This window comes from Pantherophis guttatus, chromosome 4 (assembly GCF_059756535.1).
Source record: "Pantherophis guttatus breed Tessera chromosome 4, ASM5975653v1, whole genome shotgun sequence".
Classification (NCBI taxonomy): domain Eukaryota; kingdom Metazoa; phylum Chordata; class Lepidosauria; order Squamata; family Colubridae; genus Pantherophis; species Pantherophis guttatus.
In genome coordinates, this window is record NC_142066.1 from 81,663,348 (window position 1) to 81,674,049 (window position 10,702).

A 10,702-nucleotide genomic window follows, 5' to 3' on the forward strand; every position below is an offset into this window, starting at 1 on the left:
GAACAAACTCCCAAGGGAGGTACCTGTAAGGTTCATGAAAAAACTAAAAAGAACAAACTCCCAAGGGAGGTACATGTAAGATTCATGAAAAACAACAACAACAACAACAACAACAACAACAAAAACAATAAGAGCAGAAATCCTTAAAAAAAATAAAAGAGGAAATACTGAAACATAAAGGAAGAGGGATTGTGGTCCTAAAACAAGTATCCAAATAAGTTAGAGACCTGTGGAAGCAGTATCAATTTCTGACAGGACAGTTGACCAAACACCAAGTAAACTTTAGATGGCGGATACCAGAGGGAATTTTGGTTATCTGGAATGATAGAAAACACAGACTGGACTCTCTAGATAGTGCATATGAATTCTATAACTATTACTTTAAGCCACAGGAGAACAAATAAGAAGAGAGGAAGTAGGAAATAGAGGACAAGAGGAATTAATGACAGATGAAATTACGACTAAGCAGCAAGAAGGAAGTGAAGTTGAACAAAAGAGATGAGCAGAACGAGAAGGAACAAGAACAAAAGGGTAGAGAGAAACAAGTCAGCTAGAATGACAAAACACACTTATAAGTGAACAATGAAAAGAAATAAACCTACTATCAATTAACATTAATAGATTAAATTCTTCCATGAAGAAAAGATTCTTTACAAAACTGCAAAAAATGGACTTAGACATAATTTGCTTACAAGAAGTACATATCAAAAGACAATATAATAAAATTGGGAAACTATGTTTCTCGCTGGTACAACAAAAGGAAAGGGGGTGGTTTAATTGTTCAAAAAAACAATAAAAGCAAAGTCTATATACACAGATGAAGAAGGGAGAATATTAATGGTGGAAGTAACAATAATTTAATTTAATTTAATTTAATTTAATTTAATAATTTAATTTAATTTAATTTAATTTAATTTAATTTAATTTAATTTAATTTAATTTAATTTAATTTAATTTAATTTAATTATTTAATTTAATTTAATTTAATTTAATTTAATTTAATTTAATTTAATTTAATTTAATTTAATTTAATTTAATTTATTGCATTTCTATGCCACCCAACTCCCAAGGGACTCTGGGTGGCTTACAGCAAAAATAATGTGAACAATGAACATAGAAAAATTATTAAAAACATTATAAAAACATTTTAAAAACATTAAAAGCCCATGCACACCATTCATGGCCAGATCTCGCAAGATTGCAACAGCGAGATCAACGGCCCCAGGCCTGCTGGAAAAGCCAGGTCTTCACCGCTTTCCGGAAGGCCAATAGGATTGGGGTAGTTTGGATCTCAGAAGGTAACTGGTTCCAGAGAGCTGGGGCAGCCACAAGGCCCTCCCCCGCGGACCTGCCAGCTGGCATTGTTTAGCTGACGGGACCCGGAGGAGACCAACTCTGTGGGATCTTACCGGTCCCCGGGAGCTATGCAGTAGAAAGAGGTCTCGAAGATAGCCTGGCCCTGAGCCATGTAGGGCTTTAAAGGTAATAACCAACACCTTGAATTGTGCCCAGAGACCAATAGGGAGCCAGTGCAGCTTGTGGAGAATTGGTGTAATGTGGGTGTATCTAGGTGCACCCATAACAGCTCGCGCAGCTGCATTCTGGACCAACTGTAGTCTCCAACTGTAGCCCCATGTAGAGCGCATTGCAATAATCTAACCGTGAGGTGACAAGGGCATGAGTGACTGTGAGGAGAGCCTCCTGATCCAAGTAGGGTCGCAATTGGTGCACCAGGTGAACCTGTGCAAAGGTCCCCCTAGCTACAGCTGCCAGATGTTGCTCTAATCTTAGCTATGAGTCTAGGAGGACACCCAAATTGCGAACCCATTCTGAGGGGGACAATTTCTCCCCCCCCCCGAACCAAGGATGGACAGTCGACATAGTCTTTAGGAGGCAATACCCACAGCCACTCGGTCTTGTCTGGGTTAAGTCTGAGCCTGTTGACTCCCATCCATACCCTTACAGCCTCCAGGCACTGGCACATCACATCCACTGCTTCACTGAACTGATGTGGGGTGGAGATATAAGCTGGGTATCATCAGCATATTGCTGATACCCTACCCCGTATCGTTGGATGATCTCACCCAGCGGTTTCATGTAGATGTTAAATAGGAGGGGAGAGAGGACCGAGCCCTGAGGCACCCTGCAAACGAGGGGCCTAGGGGTCGACCTCTGTCCTGCCAATACTGACTGTGACTGACCAGAGAGATAGGAGGAGAACCACCGTAACACAGTGCCTCCCACTCCCAACTCCCTTAGTTGTCCCAGAAGGATACCATGGTCAATGGTATCGAAAGCTGCTGAGAGGTCAAGTAGCACTAAGATAGAGGAATGACCCCCATCTCAGGCTCACCAGAGATCATCCATCAGTGACCAAAGCAGTTTCCATGCTGTAGCCAGGCCTGAAGCCAGACTGAAAAGGGTCTAGATAATCCGTTTCATCCAATGACCATAGGAGCTGAAGTGCCACCACTATCTCCTGTGCGCTGCTTGGAGAGTCCAAGCAATGGGTTCAAGTTTAGCCTGGTTGGCCAGAGACTGAGTTGAATTTGCCTAGCCACGCCTCTTTCTCCCATGAGCCTTCAGTGTTTCAACTCAGTCAGCCTAAAGAGACTTGCTTTAAATTTCTCTGTCTTAGAAAAATTATTTAAAATACTCTGCCAGCCACAGAAAGAAGCCTCTTTCTCCCTTTTCTCTTTAAAATTACCACCAACAGCCTGAGATGTTTTCCAGCTGCAGCCGGGAGCTCCGTGGAGCTAATTAGCTCCGGAGCTAATCTCTTGCCTCAGGGGCCTCTCCTAATTGCCGCCATTAACAGCACAGCGGAGGCAATCCTTTTAAAGGCAAATTTGACTCCTAGCAGCTTTTAAAGGCAAATTTGGCTTCTAGCAGCTCAGAAACGGAGCAACAGCCTCAAACTTTTCAGAAACCTTCAAGGGATCTTAATTAGCAGTCCTTGTTTATCGGAAACACAGCAAGGAGCCATGTGAGTTTTGGCGATTGGGCCTAGCATTGCTGGCTGATTTACTTATATTGCCTTTATGGTTTGGGGATTGTTGTGTCTCTCCCGCACCATTGATTACTGCTGCCTTTCTCTTATAGCGTTATTAGAGCTGGTCATTGATCAGTCTCACACTTAATACCTAACAGCAGTGGAAAATTGGCACCATATTGTCTCCTCAGGGTGCCGTCAACCAGGCAATGTCGGCTGGCGACCCCCAGGGGGAGGGCCTTCTCTGTGGCAGCTCCTGCCCTCTGGAACGATTTGCTCCCGGAGATATGAAGGATATCGGATCTCCGGGTCTTTCGCCGTGCCCTGAAAACTTTTCTTTTCCATCAAGCAGGGCTGGCGTGAACCCCCTCCCCCTTTTTTAGTCTTTTTAGTTTTTTAGTTTTAAATTGTCATGGGGTTTTAAATTGAACTGTTTTAAATTGGGCCAGTTATATAATTTATTTATTTATTTATTTTTATTTGTTTAAATTTCTATACCGCCCTTCTCCAATGTAGGACTCAGGGCGGTGAACAGCCAAAGTAAAAACAAGACATACATACAAAACATACAAAATCTAAAACCTGTTTAAAATAATTAAATAATTTTGGCCGTAATTAAAACATTCCAATTTAAAATCCGTTTAAAATTTGACTCAAGCCAATTCTTTTAACAATTTTAAATTTTGTATCTGCATGTGTTTTAGCTCTGGCTGTTCACCGCCCTGAGTGCACTAGGAGAAGGGCGGTATACAAATTGAAATAAATAAATAAAAAAATATTTACAACTACTGGAGTGAGGAATAATATCATTATTATAATCATTGTCCTAGTAAGTTCTTCTGATTGAATTGCCTTTTTTTTCTTGTCATTCCAAGATTGCGGATCGCAGCTCCTCTCACTCCAAAAGTACTGCATCCCATTCCTCTGCTTCTAAGAGAGCTAAGTCTTCAGATCACAGTAAGGCAATTGTGCCTCAGCCTGGGCCTTCCACCAGATCCAAGGCCCCTTCTTCCACAGCTGTTGATAAGGATGCAGAAAGAAGGCAAAAAGCCTTAGAGAAACAATTTGCAAAGGCAAAAAAGCAGGCAGAAGCCTCCTCAGGCCTAGGCCTTGTCATTGTTCACCCAGAGCCTAATATCCCTCCAATTCAGGATACACCTCCTTCTGTTTCAAACGAAGATAGATTGAATTGGTCTCCAGATATTACCACAGATCCTCCAACTGAATTAATTGAGAGTGCTGTGGAGGTTATTCCCATATCAGAACAGGACTCATCTGATCAGGGAGACATTCCAGTACCTAGGAGGTCAGCTCCCTCAGCTACTTTCACCCCTACAGCAGCGGGGCTTCACCCTGAGGTAAGCCAGGCCCCTGTTCTTTCTTAGGAACTCTGCCAGATGTTAGCTCAGACCATTGCCAAGGGCATTGACTCTGCCCTGCTTAGAAGGGGCTTTCCTGCTCCTGACTCAGCTGGTACCACTCCCAATGTACACCAGGCCCACCAGAATAGGGTTTATTCCCGGCCCCTCACTCGCCTCATGATTCTCAAGGCAGTGAATGGTCTTATGCTGGGGAGGAGGAAGAATTTGCAGATCATGATCTTTCTGAAGATGAAGGCGGATCTCCAGACAAACCAGCCTTCACTGGCCTTTTCAACCCTAGCATGTTCAAGACCTTGTTATACAAGGCCAAAACCACGGCCAATCTAAGGGTTGTGGCTGGGGCATCTGACTGCTCGGCTGAGCAGGATCCCCATGCTTGATTATTTACAGAACCGGTCATTACCCAGGACGCTGTTGCTTCTCCCAGATTATTCATAGACATTATCAAGAAGCAATGGCTTCAACCTGGATCCTTGTCTAATCCCAGCGGATTAGACAAAAAGATGTACACTGTAGAACAGGAGGTAGAGGACATGCTTAAGTTGCCTACAATAGATACTCCCTTTGCCAATCGAGCATCTTCCAATATTCTCCCCTTAGACTCTGCAGAAGGGCTGAAGACCGAGGATAGGAAAGCTGAGATGTCAGTTTGTAAGACACATCAAGCAGCTGCCTGGGCGATCAGATCAGCCATGGCAGCTTCCTTCTTTAATAGAACCTCCCTCCTGTGGCTGCGCCAAATGCAGGCAAGAGCTCCCCAGGGAGATGTCAGGTTACACCAGGACATCAACAAGTTAATTGCTGCAGCAGAATACTCTGCTGATGCAACCCTTAATGCAGCTAAGTTCGCTTCCAGGGCCCTGGCCTCTAATGTGACTTCCAGATGATTATTATGGCTTCGCCATTGGCAAGCCGATACGAAATCCAAATGGAAATTGGCATCTGCTCCTTTTCAGGGCAATAATCTTTTTGGTGAGATTTTAGATCCCATTTTGGTAGAGACCAAGGATAAAAGGAAGGTACTTCCCATGTCTCACAGGAGGACAGACAGGAGATACTCTCCATATTATTGCAGGCAATCCTTTCGTGGGGCAGAGGGCGGTTACTCCGCCCCAACCTATCAGAGGACTTACCCCCCAACTTCAGACCGATCCCAGGATAGGGCTCAGTTCAGGGACAGGTCTAGACCACCCCAGTCTAGGAGACCCTTTCGAGGGGCCGGCAGTAGACCTTACCGCAAGTCCAAATGACTCCCAGTCACACGTTCCCATTGGAGGCCGCCTCTTGAGGTTCTCAGCCCAATGGCAGCTCATCACAACCGACGCCTGGGCTCTGCAAACCATCCGGCTCGGTCTCACATTGGAGTTTTCATCCCTTCCTCCAAGGAGATTCATCTCTTGCACTCTTTCCAGGGATGCCACCAGGAGGTCTCTGATGGAAGCCAAGATCCTTCATCTACTCTCCATCCAGGCAATAAAACCGGTGCCTGTCTCGCAGAAGGGTCTCAGTTTCTACTTGATCCTCTTTCTGGTCCCCAAGAAATTGGGGGGTTGCAGGGGAATACTAGATCTAAAAAGACTCAACAAACACATCAAATACAAGAGATTCAAGATGCAACCCTTAACCTCTATTCTAAATTGCATCAGACAGGGGGATCTGCTTACATCCATAGATTAAAGGAAGCCTACCTGCACATACCAATTCGGATTTCACACAGGAAATATCTCAGATTCTGTTACGCAGGGCAACACTTCCAATACAGGGCCCTTCCATTCAGCCTGTCCTCTGCCCCCAGGACGTTCACAAGCTCCTGGACATGGTGGCAGCCCATCTGCGGGCTCGCCCAATCAGGCTTCAATGTTACCTAGACGACATTTGATTCAATCTTCATCCATCAGGCAGGCGAGACAGGATTTGTCAGAGACTATTCAGGCTCTGCAACTTCACGGGTTTTCAATACATCTAGAAAAGAGCCAGTTAATTCCATCCCATTCTATCCATCATTTAGGTGCCCGGATAGACACAGTCAGTTGCCAGGTTTTTCTGTCACCAGAACATCTAGTCAGCATACGGGCCTTGATACTTCGGGTCAGGTCAGCCAGATCTGTCTCCCTCGCAGTATCGTCCCAGTTACTAGGGAAAATGATTTCATGTCTGGCCATCGTTCCTTGGGTGAGGTTACATTCCCGAACCTTACAATGATTCCTCCTACCGAGCCAACGAGCAGGCATCAGTCACTCCACAACAAGAGTCAGAATGCCTCCAAAAGTTCTCCACTTCCTGAACTGGTGGACGTCACCTTCTCTAGAGAAAGGCTGTCTCTTCAAGGAACCGCCACGTCTAACACTAACTTCAGATGCTAGTCTATTCGGCTGGGGGGCTCACCTGGGTTCCCAGATGGCACAGGGCAGATGGTCCCCACAGGATCTGTTACACGACATAAATTGGTTGGAACTCACAGCTGCCCACCTAGCTCTCCGTCATTTCCACCTCTCGCTAACCAACCGTCATGTGTTGCTGTTAACCGACAATGTGACCGCCAAGGCACACGTGAACAGGCAGGGAGGCACCCAGTCCAAGGACCTGATGTCCGAAGCAGCGAGCCTCAGCCTCTGGGTGGAATCACACCACACTTGTTTCACCAACTGACGACCAGGTTCGGCCAACCATGCGTGGATCTGTTGGCAACACCAAAGAACACTCACCTACCACGGTTCTTTTCCAGATTTCCGACGCCGGGGGCAGAAGCGACAGACGCCCTTCGGGCGCCCTGGCCTCGAGGCCTTCTATATGCATTTCCTCTGACACCTCTACTACCAAGGATCATCCGGAAGCTTCTGGACGAGCAGGCAGAAATTCTGTTGGTGGCTCCGCACTGGCCCAGAAGGGTTTGGTTTGCGGACCTGGTGTCACTGTCAGTGTCCCGCCCGTGGAGGATTCCGCCAGACAGGATTGTCCTAAGCCAGGGAGCAGTTCAACATCCCGAGCCCCAGTGGCTCCAACTGGCCATCTGGCGATTGAGCGGGAAATCCTGAGGGACTCCAGATTCTCAAGCGAGGTCGTTTCCGTCATCCAGGCATCTCGTCGTCTGTCTACCACCAGGATTTACGACGCCACTTGGTCAACCTTCTCTAGCTGGTGCCGAAAATCACACATTCCTCCCAGGGCAGCTTCTCTTCTGGACGTCTTGAATTTCCTACACTCAGGATTCAAATGGGGACTTACTGCCAACATGTTCCGCAGACAGGTGGCTGCCTTAGCGACTATTCTACAGGGAGAGGGTCCTATCTCTCTCTCTCAACCCTAAGGTGAGGAGTTTTCTTCAGGGAGTTGCTAACTTACGGCCTCCTCCAGTCCATAGGTATCCTTCCTGAGACTTGCCTCTTGTTCTGCAAGCACTTACATCTGCTCCGTTCGAGCCCTTAGGATCCGCCAGCCTCAGAATACTTACCTTCAAGGTCGCCTTCTTGATAGCAATCACATTTGCGAGAAGGATCTCCACTGGTGGCACGTGGAGATCTATGCATCTTTTACTCCGACAGGGTGGTCCTCAGGTTGGACCCGACTTTCGTACCAAAAGTCAACTCTTGGTTTCACAGGGCACAGGAGGTGGTTTTACCTAACTTTTGCCCTGACCCAGCACATCCTAGAGAACGACGTTGGCACACGCTCGACATTCGTAGGGCACTCTGCAAATATATTGACAGGACCACATCATTCAGGCAGTCTGATTCACTATTTGTATCATTCCAGCCTACTGCCATGGGGAAGAAAGTTACCCCATCTACAATTGCGAGATGGTTCAAAGCTTGCATTGCAATGGCTTACGAACACCAAGCTACTCCAGTGCCTAGAAACATCACTGCGCATTCAACTTGTAGTGCTGCCACCACGGCAGCCTGGGCTACTCAGGCTTCCATATTGGAGATCTGCAGGGCTGCAACTTGGGCTTCTCCCACTACCTTTATCAGAAATTACAAGTTGGATGTTTTTGCCTCAGCTGAGGCTTCGTTTGGCAGAAGAGTCCTGCAGCAGGTTCTACCAGGAGAACGACACCTGGACTGCTTGGACTCCTGCCCTAGGGATACTTAGCTTGGGTATATCCCATTGCTTGGACTCTCCAAGCAGCGCACAAGAGATTGAACATTGGAGCTTACCTGAATGTTCGATCTATGTGCGCTGCAGGAGAGTCCAACCCTGCCCTACTGTAGCGGTCCAGCATCCAACACTTACTTATAGTGGACATTCTTCTATCATCTTGCTACGTCTTCTACAGACCTCTTCGTTGAAACACTGAAGGCTCATGGGAGAAAGAGGTATGGCTAGGCAAATTCAACTCAGTCTCTGGCCAACCAGGCTAAATTTGAACCCATTGCTTGGACTTTCCTGCAGCGCACATAGATCGAACATTCAGGTAAGCTCCAATGTTCATTCTCTACAACCTTTCCCATAAAGGGTAGGCTGGAGACTGGACAAAAGTTATTTAATTCTGCTAGATCCAGGGAAGGCTTCTTGAGGAGGGGCCTTACAACCACTTCCTTTAATGGTTGCAGGAAGGACTCCTCCCTCAAGGACGCATTAACTAAAGCCTGGAGCCAGCCTCGTGTCACCTCCCTGCTGGCCAAAACCAGCCAGGAGGGGCATGGGTCCAACAAATAAGTGGAGGAACTCATTGCTCCTACAGCCTTGTCCACTTCCTCAGGAGTCACAGGCTCAAATTCATCCCACACAATAGGACTAAGACCTGTCCCCGTCATCTCGGTCGGAATTGCCTAATGAGAGACCAGGTCCATCCGAATCTGAGCGACTTTATTCGACAGAAACTGCACAAATTCCTCAGCTCTACCCTGCAAGGGCTCCTCCACTCCCCCTACATTAAGGAGGGAACGAGTCACCCTAAATAAACCAAACAGGTACTCTTGACAGTAATATATGCATCAAACAACAAGCAAGAAGATTTTTATGGGAAACTCCAAGAGAAAATTGCAGAACTGGACTATGAAAACATTTGTTTAATAGAAGCAATCACAGATGTAAAGCAGTGGTGGGTTCAAAATTCTTTACTACCCCAGTTCTGTGGGTGTGGCTTGCTTGGTGGGTGTGGCTTGGTGGTCATGTGACTGGTTGATCATGTGTCTGGGTGGGCATGGCTGGTTGATTATGTGACTGGGTGGGCGCGGCCAACTTGACATCACTGATATTAAGGGGTGCCTTGCCTGGCCTCTCCTCAAAGGCCTCAATGAGATACAATTTCCTGTCTATTTATTTACTACTACTACTGAATATCCAAAATATACTATTTAATCCTAAGTATCTATGCTATATGTGTACATACATATTACATAGTATAGAGTGTGTATAGGCACACAAAAAGATACATTATCTACTATATATAATGTATGTGTATGTACACACACACAAACATATACACACACACAGAGCTCTTCTAAAACTATACACATTCAACCTCGCTTATTGCATTTGGAAAAACACACCCAGAGTCCACTTTCTGCCACACATTTAACTATAACTTCTGTACATTAGAACATTACACATGCCTTCAGATGTTCTTCCCTAGCTTGCACATGGCTGTTAGAGCCAAGAGATGTCATGGATTGAGTAAAATGTGGTGAAACTCACTTAACAACGCTTTTGCTTAGCAACCAAAATTTTGGGTTCAATTGTGGTCATAAATCAAGGATTATCTCTGCCGGGGGCATGACCAGCGTCCACAGCAAAACAACACTTTCTTCAGGGCTCCTAAAAGATCATTGATATCACAGCCATCTGGGGGTCTTGTTTGGCCGAAGCTGTCCTGTAGGAATGGTGAACGAGAGAGGCACAGACTGGCAAGCATAGGGAAGCCACAAATTCCCTGGCTGGTTGGAAGAGCCCTCTCAACTGGACAGCTGAGAAAGCAGCCATTGAGAGCTGCTACAAAGCTGGGGTGGCTACATCTGAAGCAGAGAAGTAAAGGAAGTGAAATCACTACTAGGTGAGAAGCTTGGTTTTTAAATACTTTTAAATATATGTTTCGTTTCATAAAGCCCTGGAAATAGTTTGAAGAGAAGGAAATGGCACAAAGAGAGGAGGGGAGAGTGAGCATGTGCTGGCTCTCTGCCTTCAGCAGCTTAGCGGTGAAGAAAGTGGATTGGCCCAAATGGAAGAAGAAAATTGAATGAATTAGTAAAACTGATTTGGGAAACGGAATTAGAGCAGAAAGCCCGAAGGAGTATTTTTAAACTTTTGAAATGGAAATTGAGTTAAAATGATTGAATGAGCTATCCTTACAAAATTTTTCCTTTTTCCCTTGAGTGAAAGTGAATTG

The 10,702-nt window shown here is 45.9% G+C and overlaps 1 pseudogene; it reads left to right on the plus strand.

Annotated features, from left to right (window-relative positions):
• LOC148114198 (uncharacterized) overlaps positions 1 to 5,624 on the plus strand; it is a 52,241-nt pseudogene extending 46,617 nt beyond the window's left edge.
• Positions 5,625 to 10,702: the final 5,078 nt, after the last annotated feature.